The sequence below is a fragment of the Dreissena polymorpha genome, chromosome 13 (genome assembly GCF_020536995.1).
Source record: "Dreissena polymorpha isolate Duluth1 chromosome 13, UMN_Dpol_1.0, whole genome shotgun sequence".
Classification (NCBI taxonomy): domain Eukaryota; kingdom Metazoa; phylum Mollusca; class Bivalvia; order Myida; family Dreissenidae; genus Dreissena; species Dreissena polymorpha.
The window spans coordinates 25530341-25548232 of NC_068367.1; the positions used below are offsets into that span (position 1 = coordinate 25530341).

General features: G+C 35.5%; 2 protein-coding genes across 9 annotated transcripts in view; one reads left to right on the forward strand and one right to left on the reverse strand.

The window, feature by feature from the left end:
* LOC127856449 (uncharacterized) overlaps positions 1-17892 on the reverse strand; it is an 84669-nt gene that overhangs the window by 51782 nt on the left and 14995 nt on the right. The window lies entirely within an intron of this gene.
* The window catches only part of LOC127856446 (tubulin monoglutamylase TTLL4-like), an 87989-nt gene that overhangs the window by 283 nt on the left and 69814 nt on the right, over positions 1-17892 (forward strand). The window lies entirely within an intron of this gene.

Here is a 17892-nt window from a genome sequence, read left to right on the forward strand (position 1 = left end):
TATGGTTAGGTTTTACATTAATTTTAATAAATAGTTACGAAACGTTCCATGTATATTTGTCACATGGGCATATTTTTTCTTTATTGTCATTTTGCGAAAACTATGAAGTCACTTTCAGATACTTCCATTGCTTGTTTTGGATAATAATTTGGTCCAGCAGTGTATGATGTTCAAATAAATATTCAGAAATTCAGTTTGCATTAAAACAATATTTTTCAGCTGTTTTGTATCGCACCTCACCAGGGCAACAGATAAGATTTCATGTCAATTAGTTTTCACTGCAAGCTTTTTGAAACAATTAGTTTTTCCCTCAAGTCAATTTGTCTAAAAATTGTTTACATTTGATTAAAAACTAACTTTTATTTCTGGATGAGATGAGCTTTTTGATTGTCGGTTACACTTAAGGTGCATTTGCAAGCCCTCTCAATGTAAGACAAGCCAGGGGAATTCCTTTTTCCACGTGGTTTATTGTTTCTCAGACACTGAATCGCCGCGTTGTTTTGCACTGAATTGTTCCTTTTCTATCATAACCTGTGAAATAAATTCCGATAAAACACTCTTTACAACGTCTTTGCCAGACGGTTCGTTTCGCGTTACAAATTGAAACATATTAGGCCTGCACGCCACTAATGAAATTTTCTTAGCACGTCCGTGTTTAGAACTAGATGCCGACATTTTTGCGTACTTTTTTGACAGGATAAATTTTTTATGTAGACATCGTTCATAAAAAAGTTTAACTAAATATTAACTGCACTAAAGGTTACAATATACTAATTCAAATCAAACACAGTACGGAGGGAATTGGTAAAATAAAACTACAAAGAATCAATTGCAATTAGTTTTCCAATTTCATAATCATTTATTGTACGATCGATTTTTCATTTCAATTCGTTTTCTGTCAAATACAAATCGTAAAAACGATAAAACGATCCTTATCTGTTGCCCTGCCTCACTTAGGTAACTGTCTGTCTTAAATAATGTCCAGCAACATGACATGTGTTCTGCGTCCAGCTTCTTGAGGCATGCAGTGTGTGCCTTCAAATTTTAGCTTGTTACCACTCTATAGGCAACATTTTTCATCCAATATTGATGAATCTTGGTCATAATGTTTATTAGGACTAAATGTCTAGGACAGGTTTTAATACTTGGTTACTTTTGTCCCAATCTAGTTCACCTGGTCAAATCTTAAAAAACCTAGAGGTCACAAGTTCCAAACTTTGTTCTGCTCAACATCCAGGTACATTAGTCTAACGGAGGGATTTCAATAGATTTTAGAAACCAGGAGTCAATGACCCCTGGACTGAATTTTTGAGGAGTCAACTTGACAAATGCTGGGGTAAATTTTGAAGCGCGTTTATTGTGTTTTTGTCTCTATTATTCAATTTTTTAGATACCACAAGAAGATGTTCTAAGAGTAACACAATATCTTAAAAAGTTATACTGCTTTAATTATTAAATACAATACCATGATACATAACACAACATATTTAAATGAATTGGTACACAAAGATAATGACAAAATATAAATAATTTGTGCGAACAATAGCAACTAAGTTTAAAAAAACAAAAACATGTTCCTTTCACAACTTTTATTATTTTTATTCTTGTACTATGTTTATTTGTAAAAACAATAAATGCTCATTAAAATCTACTTCATCATAACACATTTAAGTCTTTAAACACATTTAAGTAATTTAAGATAATATGTACCGGTAGCACCTTTTCATCACACATTTATCATCATTATAGTATCATCATCCCTAGGGTAGCCTTCAGGGCCCTCACACTACTTTGGGGGAAGGGGTCCGCAGCCCTTAGGAGGGGGAATTTCTGCGGTGTTTCCCTTTTTGGGGGAATTTTTTACATAATCTCTCATTATTTCATTTGTACATGTTTGCACTATATTCATTGCATGTTTCATAATTTAGTATGTTTGAAAAGATTAAATTGAAATAGAATTGAGATATAATAATCATGAGACACATCTTTCAGGGATTTCAATAGATTTTAAAAACCAGGAGTCAATGACCCCTGGACTGAAATTTTGAGGAGTCAAATTGAAAAATGGTGGGGTCAATTTTGAACGCGTTAATTGTGTTTTTGTCTGTATTATTCAATTATTTAGATAAAAATATGCTCTAAGAGTAACACAATATCTTAAAAAGTTATACTGCTTTATTAAATAACAATACCATGATACATAACACAACATATTTTAATGAATTGGTACATTAAATATACTTCCTTATAGTAACAATGTCAGCATATTCCAAAGTAGCCTGAAAATTTGATGTCATACCCTAACCATCTTTGTTTCACTGGAGGCAAAAAGCGCCACCTTGTATTACATTAAGGTGTAGCTCAATATAACCGGAAAAGATTAAATTTTATGAAAATAATATTGCATTTTATTGCAAACACACAAAAATTATGTTTTTTTCAACATCTGTGAAATTTTTGGTATCAGATTTGACCTCATTAAAATGGCGACCACACCTAACGTCCAGGGGGTGTAATGACTGGACACCTTTCTGATGATGTATAAAACTTGATAGTTTGATGAAAGAGCAAATTTGGCCTGTCTTTGTTACTTATAGTTATAACACATTTAAGTCTTTTAACAAATTTAAATAATTAAAGATATGCACCGGTAGCACCTTTTCATCACATATTTATCGTCATTATATAATCACCATCCCTATGATAGCTTTTCTAACAAAACCCAATTTAAATGCATGGAACATCTAGAATATCTATTACTGTTTATCCGAATACTATACATGTCCGAAATATGTACACTTTGGAATGCCTTACCTGTAGTAGTTTTACTTAAATAATCCAAATTTTTCTTGTTGTTATCTGGTTTAACAAACATTATCAAATGTTTGTTAAATCCAGTTAATGCTTTCTCCATTATTGAATCGCCATTACTTGCAATTTGAATCGCCAGCTTTGAATTGAACGCGGGTTGACTGTTAAGTCCGCCATTTACAATGTCGAAGGTCATGACGCAGCAATTTAATTCTACTCGGATATCTTACCGAGAAAATGTGTTTGCTCAATGTTTATGTGTAGTATTATTACTTGTTAGTATAAAAAATGAACTGTGATTCCAGTTTTAATATATAAGATGGGTGTTACTCGTAATTATCGGTAGATTAACAACTGACAAAACTCGCTGGACTTAGATCTACTATTGGATCTACGTAATTAATAGACCTTTGATCAATATGGTTTTTACTTTAATTAATTTTGCCGACTTTCTTTAACCATGCTGTCTGAAAAGTCTGCAAAAAACCTGCAATTTTCGGATGGTCAATCAATTATCACGTAACCACTGCTGCTAATTACCCAGTTAGTGGGCGCGCACTATTTAGACGGTGACATGTGTATTGGAAGAGATGAGATAAGATAAACAACGCCCGGGGTATTCCCTCGATTATAGACCGAGTTTCAAATACTGAAACATTCATTTCAATTAGGAGCACAGCGGGATTTATTACCATGGAACTCGAGATGTTAACTGACTGACGCACGGGTCAAATTTTCGACGCGTCAAAATGACGCACAGCAGAAAAAAGGGTTGCGTCAAAAATGAGTAATTTTTAATTTGCTCGCGTCAAAACGCAGGATTCTGCGTCTATTGAAATCCCTGCATCTTTCTATTAAAAAAAAAATAAAAAAAAATAAAAAAATATTTTTTATTTTTTAGGGGGAATTTTTCCCCCCAAAAGGGGAAAAAAGTATACTTTTCAGGTGGGGGACTGCCGCCGAAATTCGGCGGCAGATTTGATAGATTGAGGGCCCTGGCCTTTGTAATAAAACACAATCTAAATGCATGGAACACCTTGTATATCTATTACTGTTTATCCGAATACTAAACATGTCCGAAATATGTACATTTAAGAATGCCTTTTTTGTAGTAGTTTTACTTCAATAATCCAAATTTTCCTTGTTGTTATCTGGTTTTGCAAACCTAATCAAATGTTTGTTAAATCCAGTTAATGCTTTCTCCATTATTGAATCACCATTACTTGTAATTTGAATCTGTTGTTGTTGAATCGCCAGCTTAGAATTGAACGCGGGTTGACTGTTAATTTACAATACGGCCGGCATTTACAATGTCGAAGGTCATGACGTAGCAATTTAATTCTACTCAGATAATTTATATCTTATCGAGGAACTGTGTTTTCTCAATTTTTATGTGTAGTATTATGACTTGTTAGTATAATAAATGAACTGTGAATCCAGTTTATATCAGATGGGTGTTACTGGTAATTATCGGTGGATAAACAACCTGACAAAACTCGCTGAACTTAATATTGAATCTACGTAATTCATGGAACTTTGATCAATTTTGTTTTTTCTTTAATTATTTTTGCCGACTTCCTTTAACCGCGCCATCTGCAAAGTCTGCAATTATCGGATTGTCAATTATCACGTTATCACTGCTGCTAATTACCCAGTAAGTGCGCACGCACTATTTAGACGGTGGCATGTGTATTGGAAGAGATGAGATAAGATAAACAACGCCCGGGGTATTCCTTCGATTATAGACCGAGGTTCAAATACTGAAACATTAATTTCAATTAGGACCACAGCGGGATTTATTACCATGGAACTCGAGATGTTAACTGACTGAAGCACGGGTCAAATTTTCTATGCGTCAAAATGACGCACGGCAGAAAAAAGGGATGCATCAAAAACGAGTCATATTTAATTTGCTCGTGTCAAAACGCAGGATTCTGCGTCTATTGAAATTTCTGTAAGGTCAATGTCACACTTAAAATGTTTATCACTTGTTGATGTTAAAAAAGACCATCAACATCATGATTTTTCAGAGTTTCAGATTATTTTTCTCCTTTCATCATTGCTTAAGCTTGAAAATTAGTTATTATTAAGTGTGAAACTGCTTCCAGTGGGACCAGCAAATTAACAATTTTCGTACAATTCCGGTGATTTTAGCAGAATGTGTCATATTTCCCCAATGTTTATTAACAATAAATCAATACTATTTTTTGTATTAAACCCAAAAGCAGGTTTTAATTTGAAGATATTTTCAGCTCAACTGCTTAAATGGTCTGAAAATATTTGTTGTGGTTAAATATTGATTCTGCAGTGTTTCCATATCTTAATATTTCTAAAGTTGTAAGTGACTTTGGACAGGTTGAGATCTGGCCCTATCTTTCTCTCTTATCTGTAATTGACATTTTCTGCTCATCATTATGACAATATCTTTGAACAGTTTCAAGTAGCCTGTTTGACTTTCTGGCTGAAGTTTAAGGAGTCTCTTTGTTGAAGATTGTACACTTACATGGTAAAATATGTAAAGCCGTCTAAGATGAATTGACCTATTTTCTATGGGCATCATCTTTAAACATTGATTCGTTCTATACACTCTACATGTATAAACGTTTTTTGTTCTTGAACACTATCAATGTTCTTAATGTTCTTACTATTTTTTTCAACATAAACTTCACATTCATATTTAAATCCTTTTACAGTACACTCCACGCGTTTTTCCCAAAACACGCGCTCCCTCCGCGGTTTTTTTCTGCTAGCGAGTGTTCACGCGGCGTTGGAGAGCGAGGTGAACTCGATAAAACGCTCGGCGTTACACCGCGTTCGCTAATTCCCGCGGCGTGTATTACTTTAGCCTAGTCGGTAAATACAGACAATTTCCGTTCTTATCAGTGACCGCCGAGCAACGCCGCGTTGGCAGTGTGCTACTGGGCATGCCAAAAAATAAAAACATTGTTATAATAAATTGTTTATTAAACACTGTAGTACATGTACAGGGCCCTCAATCTATCAAATTTGCCGCCGAATTTCGGCGGCAGTCCCCCACCTGAAAAGTATACTTTTTTCCCCTTTCGGGGGGAAAAATTCCCCCTAAAAAAATATAATTTTTTTTTTTTTTTTTTTTTTATAGAAAGATGTGTCTCATGATTATTATATCTCAATTCTATTTCAATTTAATCTTTTCAAACATACTAAATTATGAAAAATGCAATGAATATAGTGCAAACATGTACAAATGAAATAATGAGAGAGTAAGTAAAAAAATCCCCCAAAAAGGGAAACGCCGCGAAAATTCCCCCTCCTAAGGGCTGCGGACCCCTTCCCCCAAAGTAGTGTGAGGGCCCTGATGTACAGTACCTTAACTAGTGATGTGGTTAAGAAAATACCAAGAAAAAACAGATATTTGGTACAACTTAAAGAAACATGTACTTGTTCATAGTTTGGCAAAATATCAATTTAAAAAAAGTCATATATTAAAAAATAATGTATGCATTATATTCAAAAAACCAAATAACACAAAATAACACTATTGACTAAAAAAAAATTCTTAAAAGATATGTTCATCAAATGAAATTGTAGAATTGATAATTTAGCAAAAAGTGTATTACTAACATAGAGTTTAACTAAGTTACAGATCATTCAAAAGCCTTCAGGATTTGGTGGTAAAGAGTTAACTTTTGCTTATAGAGGCCCCATGTTTGATCCCCAGGGCTGGAACATTTTTCTAATTTTTTTTCTTGCAATTTTAAGTTTTTAAAACTATAGTATTACAGTTTTGTTCCTAAAGTATATCAAAGCCTGTCAGTGTTTTTTTTCATTCAAAATCGGTTCCGGTAACCGAACCCATTCCCAATGGAAAAAAGTATATATTTTTCCCAAATGGGAGCTAAAAATTTCCAATCGAAGGTTTCCATTTTTTTTTAGATCTCAATATTTTGTTCATCTCCCATCCATATAAGATCAACCTTAGTAAATATAATACTGGACACACTTGTATCCTCAGTTTTGAAGCAGTTGTTAGCAAAACAACAACAACACTAATTTCCCAATTTTAGTCAAAACGCCGCAAATTTTCCCAATCCAAAGGGACCCGGCCCCATTCCCAAAATGGTGAAAAAAAACACTGCCTGTGAACACTCCTTTAAACCTTTCATTTTTGGTACCAGGCAGCTTGTTTCAGGGCGGTCGTGGGCCTGACCACTTTTTGACCAAAAAAAGAGAAAAGAAGGCTGAGCTAGGAGATGAATTGCTTAATCTCCTCTGGATAAGACATATTTTATCATGCTTCCTTATTAAAAAAAACGCTGATTTTCAATAACAGGGGTTTTTTTTAGAGAAAGGGGAAGACGCTGGACGCTGGGTGAAAGGGGAAAAAAGAGTGCGAAAGAGACATATTAGGGGAAAAAATAAAAACTGTTCATTTCAATGTCTATAACTCATCAAAAGAGGCTTGTCTCTGTCCTTTTTGTTCTTAAACACATTTAACACGTATTAAAGTCAAAGTCCTTAATAAAGTTGCAGGTGTAGATCTAATAATGGGAAATGTTTTCAACTATATTTCTGTACTGGGGCCGGGGGACGATGTCAATTTTGTGATTTCAATTTCATGATGAATGGGTTGACGATCTTGATCTGCTACAGTATTGGAAGGGAAAGGAGCGGCAGCTGCCGATTGTCTACTTTCACTTTCACAATGTTCGATGTTGATTACCTCAGAATCCTGCTGGGTTATAACAGTTTTCGATGATTCTTGCTTAAAAAATGCCTCGATGCGTTCAGTATCTTCCGAACCCGAATGTTTTATTTTGTTTGTGTAAGAACGCCAATTGTGAGACATTTTTGTTCTGTTTTCACGTTTATATCTTGGCTAGCACATAGCCCGGATGAAAATTCGACTGGTTTCCGGTAATTAATTGACGAATCACCCTTCTCGCGCAAGACCGGTATCCAGTAAAATAGTCACATGATTATTACGATTAGTTGCCCAGTTTACATGACGTAATTTAAGAGCTTTATTTAGAATAACTGGGATTCCCAGATTTTGTGTGTTCGTCTGGAGAGAGAGAGCGAGATCGTTGTACATGGTGCAAATTGGATAATTGTCGAATGCCCCAAGGAAAAATAAACATTTCTTTGAGAATATTATATTTTGGTAAAAAATGATATTTTTGGTGGGGAAATTGTATTTTGAGGGGAAAAATTCTGGTAGGGGAAGACGCCGAATATCGGCGTCACTTTCTTAGTAAAAAAAACCCCTGAATAACAACACTGATGCTGTTGCAAAAGTGATAAAATACCGGTATTTCTATCCGTTTTCTAACTTCGCTGTTTTCTGATGGTTTAAACGAGCCACCGTACACTCCATTTTTCCCGGATGTTTATTCCGGAAGATGCAGACAATTTTTTTTTCTAAGAAACAAAGAAAGACATCAGAGTGAGTAAAATAATAACCATCGCTATGTTGTAATAATGAAAATACACGATAAATGCTATATGCCCTTCGTTCACATATTGAAGGCAATGAATAGTCCAAGAAACCCTTACTTGTAGCTGAACCTAAGAAATGCAATATTGTACCATAACTAGGACGGAAATGCTTGTGCAGATGTTGATTTCTGCCTGATGTTCAATTGAAGGTATGAGATAGATCATCTTGTATCAAAATCCTTTGACAATATCTCTTCAAATAAAAAAAAAACAAAAACGTAAAAAGGGCTATATCATGGTGTCCCTCTCCACAAAATATTAAACTACGGAAACCCATTCGAGGCTAACCTATCTTTTAACTAGAAATGGCGCGGCAGAGGCCGACGCGTATCCCCACGCCGAATGTTTGACCTAGGTGTGCCCCAGGGTTGGTAATGGGGCCATGCATAGCTGAGATTGACCGTATTGTCATAAGAGAAGTTCATCATCAATTAGAAGTGAATTGGTGTAGAAATGAAGAAGTTATAGTAAAAGGCAATTTTGGGTGGGTGTGACATATGTGGGCAGGGCGCCCCAGGGTTGGTAATGGGGCCATGCATAGTTGAGATTGACCGTATTGTCATAAGAGAGGTTCAGTATCAATTTGAAGTGAATTGGTGTAGAAATGAAGAAATTATAGTAAAAGGCAATTTTGGGTGGGTGTGGTCTATGTGGGCGGGGCGCCCCAGGGTTGGTTATGGGGCCATGCATAGTTGAGATTGACTGTATTGTCATAAGAGAAGTTCAATATCAATTTGAAGTGAATCGGTGTAGAAATGAAGAAATTATAGTAAAGGCAATTTTGGGTGGGTGTGGTCTATGTGGGCGGGGCCCCAGGGTTGGTTATGGGGCCATGCATAGTTGAGATTGACCCTAATGTCATAAGAGAAGTTCAGTATCAATTTGAAGTGAATCCGTGTAGAAATGAAAAAATTATAGTAAATGGAATTTTTTGGTGGGTGTGGCCTATGTGGGCGGGCGCCCCAGGGTTGGGATTGGGGCCATGCATAGTTGAGATTGACCCTAATGTCATAACAAAAGTTCAGTATCAATTTGAAGTGAATCCGTGTAGAAATGAAAAAATTATAGTAAATGGAAATTTTTGGTGGGTGTGGCCTATGTGGGCGGGGCGCCCCAGGGTTGGGAATGGGGCCATGCATGGTTGAGATTGACCGTATTGTCATAGGTGAGGTCCAGTATCAATTTGAAGTGAATCGGTGTAGAAATAAAGAAGTAAATGTAAAATAACCTAAAAAAATGAGTGATAATTTCTGACGCGGCCCCACCCCAACCCCTATAACTTTTGACCCAGGGGTCAGATCAAAATTCCAAATAGTGCAGGGTCGCACATATGCTCATAGCTACCATGTGTGTAAATTTCAAGGTTCTAGTGCTTTTAGTGTAGGAGGAGATAGTGGCCAGGACGGACGGACAGACGGACGGACAGACGGACGGACGGCGGAGATCACCACAATATCCCCACCTTTTTTTCAAAAAGCGTGGGGATAATAAAAACAAAATCTGCCATTTCTAATGAGCATTAATATTATTTTATACTGCAAATAATGAATCCCAATATTAGAAGCTAATTACCACAGAAGGTGCCAACCTAAGTTGGCCAACTGATATTTTGCCAACGTCGGCCCAACGTTAGCATGCCAACGCCAACATCATGCCAATGTGATGCCGACGTTGGGCCAACGTCGGCCTGCAATCTGGGGTATTCATTATTTTCTGTTGCAAATCCAAGACTAAACATACACAAAAATACTTGAACAAAGCCGAAGGATTTATTTGAGCCAATAAATGTTCATGGGATATCAAAAAAAAATAATTAAAGAGGCTAAATGAAATAAGGTCTTTAAATATCATCTAGTGAAATTCGTTGCCATTACAGCGTATGGAGCCCGGATACTTTCTCTTCTTGACTGAATTTTATTCAGATGACGTAAACAATGACACGCTGAAAGTTCAATTGGAGACATTGAAAACACTTTTCTCAACAAAACAATTACCAAATCCGACTGCCGCACATACTTCAGTCTTGACTATATGCGCAAGCTTCCGCCTAAATTGCGGGTGATCTACTCAGATGTTGCGGCACTTATACGAATCTTACTGACAATGCCAGCTACAAATACCACAAGCGAGAGGACGTTCTCTGCACTTCGGAGAGTTAAGACACATCTGAGAAGCACACTGTCCCTACCTAGACTTAACAACCTTATGACTCTGCACGTTCATAAGCAAAGAACGGACGCTTTTGACTTTACTAAAATTGCAGAGGAGTTCGTTACTAAAGGAGAATGACTCAGCTGTGTATTTGGAAAATTTTAAAGGTGTTACAGCACTGCAACTTAGCAAACTATTATCAAACTATTTTCCCTCGTTTATCGCATTTGAAAATAGTATGGAGCCTGGTGCGGCGCCGTGTAACTTAGTAATATTGTACACTTTGGCATCAAAACCTCCCAGATGTCATTTAGCTTTTATGTTTCAAAATTGTTCAGGGGGGAAGCGCATGCCCGTGGACCCCCTAGAAGCTTCGCGCCATTGGCGCTCGCAGGCCTCTGGCACTTAGAGCCTGACCACTTTCAAAAGTCCGACGACAGCCCTGTGTTTTACAAATTTCACACAATCAACATTCAATCGAAACAAGTCTTGCAAACTGTAATGCCATAATATGGCTTCATTAAAACGTTCCAGCTTGAACTTATTCTAAAACTTTTGATCTATTGAAATGTTTTCAGCCATATGTATTTAAATTTTATTATTGGAAAGCAGAGGAAATAATTTTATGATAGATAAATTTTCAGTTTCAAATGCATAATTTGTCAAAGTGCACCTGTCTTATAAGGTAAAATCTGTTTAGTGCGTCTTAATCCAGTACATGTATGTCTAAAGCAAGGTGCTGTTCTTCCAAAATCCTCCTTTTGAACAATTTAAAATGATGACAGATGTGGGTAAAAGTTTTAATTATTCTGTGGATTCAAAAGGGGACTCTGCAATTCCTTTTCATCATAATTAACATGTCCATGATCTGTTGTGGGAAATCCTTGTCAATACCATGCCCTGATTGTTTGACCTTGGCTTTAATTTGATCTTTGATCTTATCAGTAATAGTTTCAGGTACATGTATATTGAACAAGTTAATTCAATAATTCTTAAGTAAGATTAAAGTATGCATGTCTGAGCGCTAAATTGTTGCAGTGACCTATTAAAGCAGGGTTTTTTTTGGGTTGTGGGGGAAGGAGCCTTTAGCCGTCATGTGGGGGAAATTTTAACCGGGATTTTCCACTTTGGGGAAAAATTGTGTGCGCGGGAATTTTCGCGTAATTCCCCTTTTGGGGGATTTGTTTACTTACTCTCTCATTTTTACAATACATTTGTACATGTTTGCACTATATTCATTGTTTTTTTCATAATTTATTACGTTTGGCAAGATTAAACTGAAATAGAATTGAGATATTATAATCATGAGACACATCTTTCTATAAAAAAAAAAAAAATAAAATTTTAAGGGGAATTTTTGGTTCTGAAAGGGGGAAAAAACAGCCTAGTTTGGTGGGGGGAGACGCCGATATTCGGCGTCTGTTATATAAGGTAAAAAAACCCTGTTAAAGTGTTGTAATTTCACGTTTTTGTTAGCTTAAGTGATCATTACATGTAGCTGAACAGAAATGGAATAAATAAATATTAGTTCATATAATAATTTTCAGCCTGTATCAGTGTGTTTTTTCACCATCTTGGGAATGGGGCTGGGTCCCTTTGGATTGGCAAAATTTGCGGTGTTTTGACTGAAATTGAGCAATAAGTGTTGTTGTTGTTTTACTAAAAATTGCTTCAAAAGTGAGAATACACGTGTTTTCCGTCTTATATTTACTAAGGTTGAACTTACATGGATTGAAGATGAACATAATATTGAGATCTAAAAACAATTAAATTTTTTTTTGGAAACCTTCCATTGGGAATTGTTAACCAGGTTTTCCAAAGGAAAAAACTGGTTATTAGATTGGCGAATGCTGGCAGGCGGAACAAGCTTGTCCGCTCTCTAATTCAAATAGTTTTCATCCGATCTTTACAAAACTTGGTCAGAAGTTGTTTCTAGACAAATCTAGGTCAAGTTCGAATATGGGTCATGCCTGGTTAAAAACTAGGTCACGGGGTCACTTAGTGCGTTTTAAACATTGAGCATGTTGTCCGCTCTCTAATTCAAATAGTTTTCATCCGATCTTTACGAAACTTAGTCAGAAGTTGTATCTAGACAATATCTAAGTCAAGTTCGAATATGGGTCATGCTGGGTCTGAAACTAGGTCACATGGTCGAAAAACAGATTGATTTTGAAACATGGGGGGTAATTGTGATTAACAATCAGTAGCAATGCACATTTTGAGTTGCAGTTGTCTCCCTTTATCAGACTTTTTATTGAAAACCTGGTTTTGTGACAATTTTGTTCCTTGTTTCACTTTCATTTGGGAAAAGTATATACTTTTTTCCATTGAGAATGGGGCTGATTATACCGGACCCGATTTTGAATGAAAAAAAACATGCACTGAGTATGGTTTGTAAAACACTGGAGGTCAAGAAGAGAATTTTTCAACTTCATTAGTTAAATCATGAACGGTTGGGATAAGATTAGTGTTTTTCCCAGGCCATTTTAGCGTGGCGAAAAGCCACGCCGCCCTCCCGGATCGCCACGCTGCCCTTTTCAAAGGCAAATTTCGCCACGCGCCCTTCTTTTCAAAGGCAAATTTCGCCACGCGCCCTTATGGATAACATCTTTATTGCCTTACGGTCTAACTTGGTCCGCAAAATCAGCGTCCTTGATTGTCTGTGACGCTCCGACTGTGCTTGATTTACTCGAGAGACGTCAACATCTAATCGACTATATTTGAGCAGATTTAATCGATAACGGTGCTCGATTTATAGGTAAACTGCTCCAAAGCTGTGAATTAGTCATGCGTGAATAACCCCGTGTCAGTATCAATCGATAATGCCAGAGGCTATGTTATACCAAGCGCACTTTTCGGTCGACAATGTGTACACTCCACGATAAAATCGTTACTTCGGAGACTTTTGATAAAAAACACGATGTTATTCTCGTGGCATGCACTATTCAGTTATATCAAACATATATTTTTACGCATAATTACATTTAAAAACACAAACAAATTTATTCTTTTTCGCTTTCGTCTTTAAGATAATTAGATCTAATTATTAAACTAATTACTGAGACGTATACTAATTTAACAAAATGCGAATCGCGTATACGATTTAACGTTGCTATGCGCACCTGTCGCTTACATCATTTGACATTTGAACAACATGGCGGACTATACAGAATTAAATTCAGACTCGGCAAAAATGGCAAATAACGTCGTAAACGATCGAATTAACGATGGAGATTATACATTAAGAAGGAATTAATGAATCGCTGTGATAATCAACGATGCATAAAAATGTTTAAGATAGTAACAACTTTATTTATTTATTTGTAATCTACTTGGTGGATGGGTGATTCGGTGGATGTATGTCACGGAAACGAGTGTTTGCATATTGTTAGCGATCAATTTACTCGCAATGTTATTTTAAACATCTGGCAAGATTATTTTTAGAAAATGGGATAAGACAAACATGGTTTCATTTATATGTTAGTGGATCTGTGTATAATCAGATTCATATGCATATATTGCTTTATTATGTTTGTCCAGCGGTAAAGTTTATTGAAACAGCATGGAATTTGAATGTACATTGCAAGGTAAATATATTAATATAAATCATAGTAAGTTAAATACATCAATTACCATTAAATGTGCTTGTTTATATGTTATTTTTTCCACAACTGCTTCAGATGCGATTACATGTTGCCCCGTAATTCAGGTATTCAGGGAACGTGTTTGCCCTTTTTTGCCTAAACTGCGCGCTAAAATGCCCTTTTTGAAAGTAATGCGCCATGCCCCTTTGCCCTCCTGGGAAAAACACTAAAGATGGATCATGTACAATGCAAGAACTAAGCTATTTTATTTTGCATGGTATAGGCTTATTACTTTAAGAAAAAAATGAAATCTTAACATAGTTTTTAAGGCAAAAAAGCAAAGTTGTTTTTAGAAGTTTAGTTCCATTTACTACACATGTATAAAAGTAAAAAGAATAAAGACATTGCAAATGAACTGTTGTTAAAACATATACTTAAAGGACTATAGCTAGTATCCTGTATACATTCAGTTAATAGAATTGATAAATGTTGAAAGTAATATAGGTAGGTCTAATTACTTACAGACATTAAGTTTTACCGTGTTTAAGTCCAAACAAATAAGAAGTGAAATCTGTACATTTTATTTGCCATATATTGAAATATTATAGTTGGTTTAAGTATTAAATCTTTGCCGTAATCTTTAATTTGTGTTATTCGATTGAGCAACTTTGAATAGTTTTTGGCATGTGTTTTCAATAAATGTCACCATTTATCACTTTTATTGCAAAATTCAATCCCTTTATATTTAACGATTATTGATTACTTGACACTTTCATTTTCAGCCATTTATAATGTTTAAACTTTAATGCTTGTTTAATGAAGAATATTTACATGAAATATGCATTTGTAATATATCTTCTGTAAAGTGTATCAAATTTGCAAGTCATCCGTTTGGGCAAGTTTACATGCAAAATAAAGTAAGTAAGTTAAACAGACAGGGTTTACGTGTTTACTGTAATTGAAGAACACAATTAACACTAAAAAATTGTGTTTCTTTAAAAATATCTAAAAAATATCAATGAACACAATTAAAATAGTACTGCTTTCACCATTTCGAATTTCAATATTTGGTAACTCCTGAATGGGATGCGTTTTCTAAGGTGATTGGTTGACTGAAAAAAATAGCCAATAAAAACGCAGATATGATAACAGAGCTCTAGATAAGGATTTGTGAAATTAGTACCGGTACTGCCAGTGACAGAAAGAAAAGGAGTAACGCTGAAAATCAATTAGTACCTGTACTACCATATCCAAAAATACAGGTAGTACTGTACTACCTGTGTTCTTGGATATTGAAGGGTGTATAACTGACTTTTCAGAAACATTTGCAACAATTATAATAAACATATTTAGCTTCTTTAATTATGATGCAAATACAAAACACATAAATACTCATAACTAAATACTATTTCTTCATTTTTATTGACAAAAACACAAGCCAACATGTAAACTAAGTAATAGAACACTAATATCACTGTCAGAAAAGCTTAAGCAAACACTTCAACTGTCTGTAATACTAATACAGTCAATCTGATATTAACATGTTTTAGCCTTTTTCCTTGGTTTATATGCTTCACAAAGTCTTTTCTTTCTCCTTTTCTTGTCACTTAACCATTTTTTCACTGCTGGCACTGGATCAAACTGCTGCAGCTGTGGTCCAAGCATACTGATTTTAAGAAGAACATCAAGTTTATCTGTACTTAAAGTACACTACTTTTCGTTTATGAAAAGTCTGTATAATACAAACCTTCATAGGCCCACACTGTGCTCAATTTACAAGGCTTAGCAGCACTGCGGCAAATTTTACAATTTAGCCGTAAAACGCCTTCAATTTTTTCTGTTACGAGCCAATCATATTTTGTTTTCCAATCCTCAACAGTTTTGGTTCGGATACGGTTCCCATCATGCTTTCTTCCTTTTTTTGCCACCAATGCAATTAAATTGTCCAATATCGGGGCGACAATGTCATTTTCTGCGCTAACACATTGGATTTCATGATGGTTAGACGACCTTATGTAGCCTAATAAAGTGTATTTTTGAACAGAAAGCGGCTTAGCTGGCCCCCCCTTTGCGCATAGGGTCTCGGGTCGTTTCGCCCTTAATCCCGTTCGCCCTCTGTCACCCCGGGTCGTTTCGCCCTTACAAGTGGGTTGTTTCGCCCTTATTTAATTATTATGTAAGATAAGCCTTTTGTAAATGATTCTTTCGCTCCGAATAGTATTTGTTTAACATATATGGACAATTAAGATTTTTAATACAAATTTTATTATAAATTGCAATTTTAATTTTGTACATGTTTATCATATATGGGAAATTAAGATTTTTCAATTATTACAAATTTGATGTTTGCTCAATTATCCGTTTGATTTTAATTGCAATTAATTAACGGAAACGTTATGATTCATTGTGTTACAAACGTAAAGTATTACGATTAATTAGTTTGGCAGAGGTATGATGCATTGATTTGCCAATTAAAATAATTTCGGGACCAATTTAACAATTATCAAACACACTTAGATCGGAAAGGACGTGTGATCAGATGATTGACTAATTACTAGCACAGAAACATCAAAAGGAGACATTATAAAGGCGTGATAGTCATATTGTTTTTGACGGGTTTACGGGTATCGAAAATGACGCGACGGAATAGACATACATATTAAAGCCCAGTCTCAAACTTTTAGGTAATTTTAATTAACGAAAAGCGCCGTTAGGTTTCAGACCAACCAATCTCGCCGCGCTGACCCGGACGTATCGATACGGCCAGACGTTTTTCGTAAATGCGTAAAAGGGATATTGAAGTCGTAATTGTACGACCAGTTTATAAAAATAAATGCGTAAACCTTCATTAAAAAGCCGTATTTACGGCTGTACGGCCCTTATCTAGAGCTCTGTGATAATGCGCCATGATATTTGAGACAACTCTCAAGAAATGCAAATCAGACATATATTTATTAGTGCTGCAACAATACGGCAAAAACCGTATTGCAATATATTGTCAGTTCAAAAGCCCGTATTGCAATATATCGCAATATATTGCTAACTTGTACCAAAATTATAACTTGCCAATTACCCAATAATCCCGTATATTCCAGTTTTAAAGCAAATTCTGGTATATATTTACTATAAATGTGCTCAAGAATAACAAGAAACACAAACATTCGCAAATTTTCTTAAGTATCAAATACATTTTGGCATTCGTTACTATTTAAAGATGTGATAAAATAACGTCCAACCGAAGCGTTTTTTCCGCTGAACACGCGTAATTCACCTGACGTGATGTTCCCGTTTTTATACAACACAAAATACACCCATACTTTCCATGCAACGTTCTACATGTCTGTATAATTTTCGCTCACTTTTTATTGAGACAAAGGATAAAGAACTTTATTTGACGCTAGAATTTTTTATTGTCGCATTAGCATTAAAATTTGGAAGCGTATTTCCGAAATTCGGATTACAAATTTAATAATGCTCAATTCAGAATCAAACGAAACATTAACAGCTGTGCCCAATAATTCAACAATAATCTGTTCAAAAGCATCAAACGAATGCTCCGATGTAACAACGCTACTCCGTATAATAAACTTTCAGAATGCTATTTTTACGAAAAAAAATATTTACACTGCTTTGTTTTGTTTACCTTCATTATTTCAGATGGCTTTTCTGGACGAAATGTGAATGAATTTTTGTAAAATTTTCATACCGGTATGATGAACATTGTATCGCAATACAATATGCGGATTGCGGATTGCGATATATATCGATATACCGGTATATTATTGCAGCACTAATATTTATGCCCCCCTTCGAAGAAGAGGGGGTATATTGCTTTGCACATGTCGGTCGGTCTGTCGGTCGGTCCACC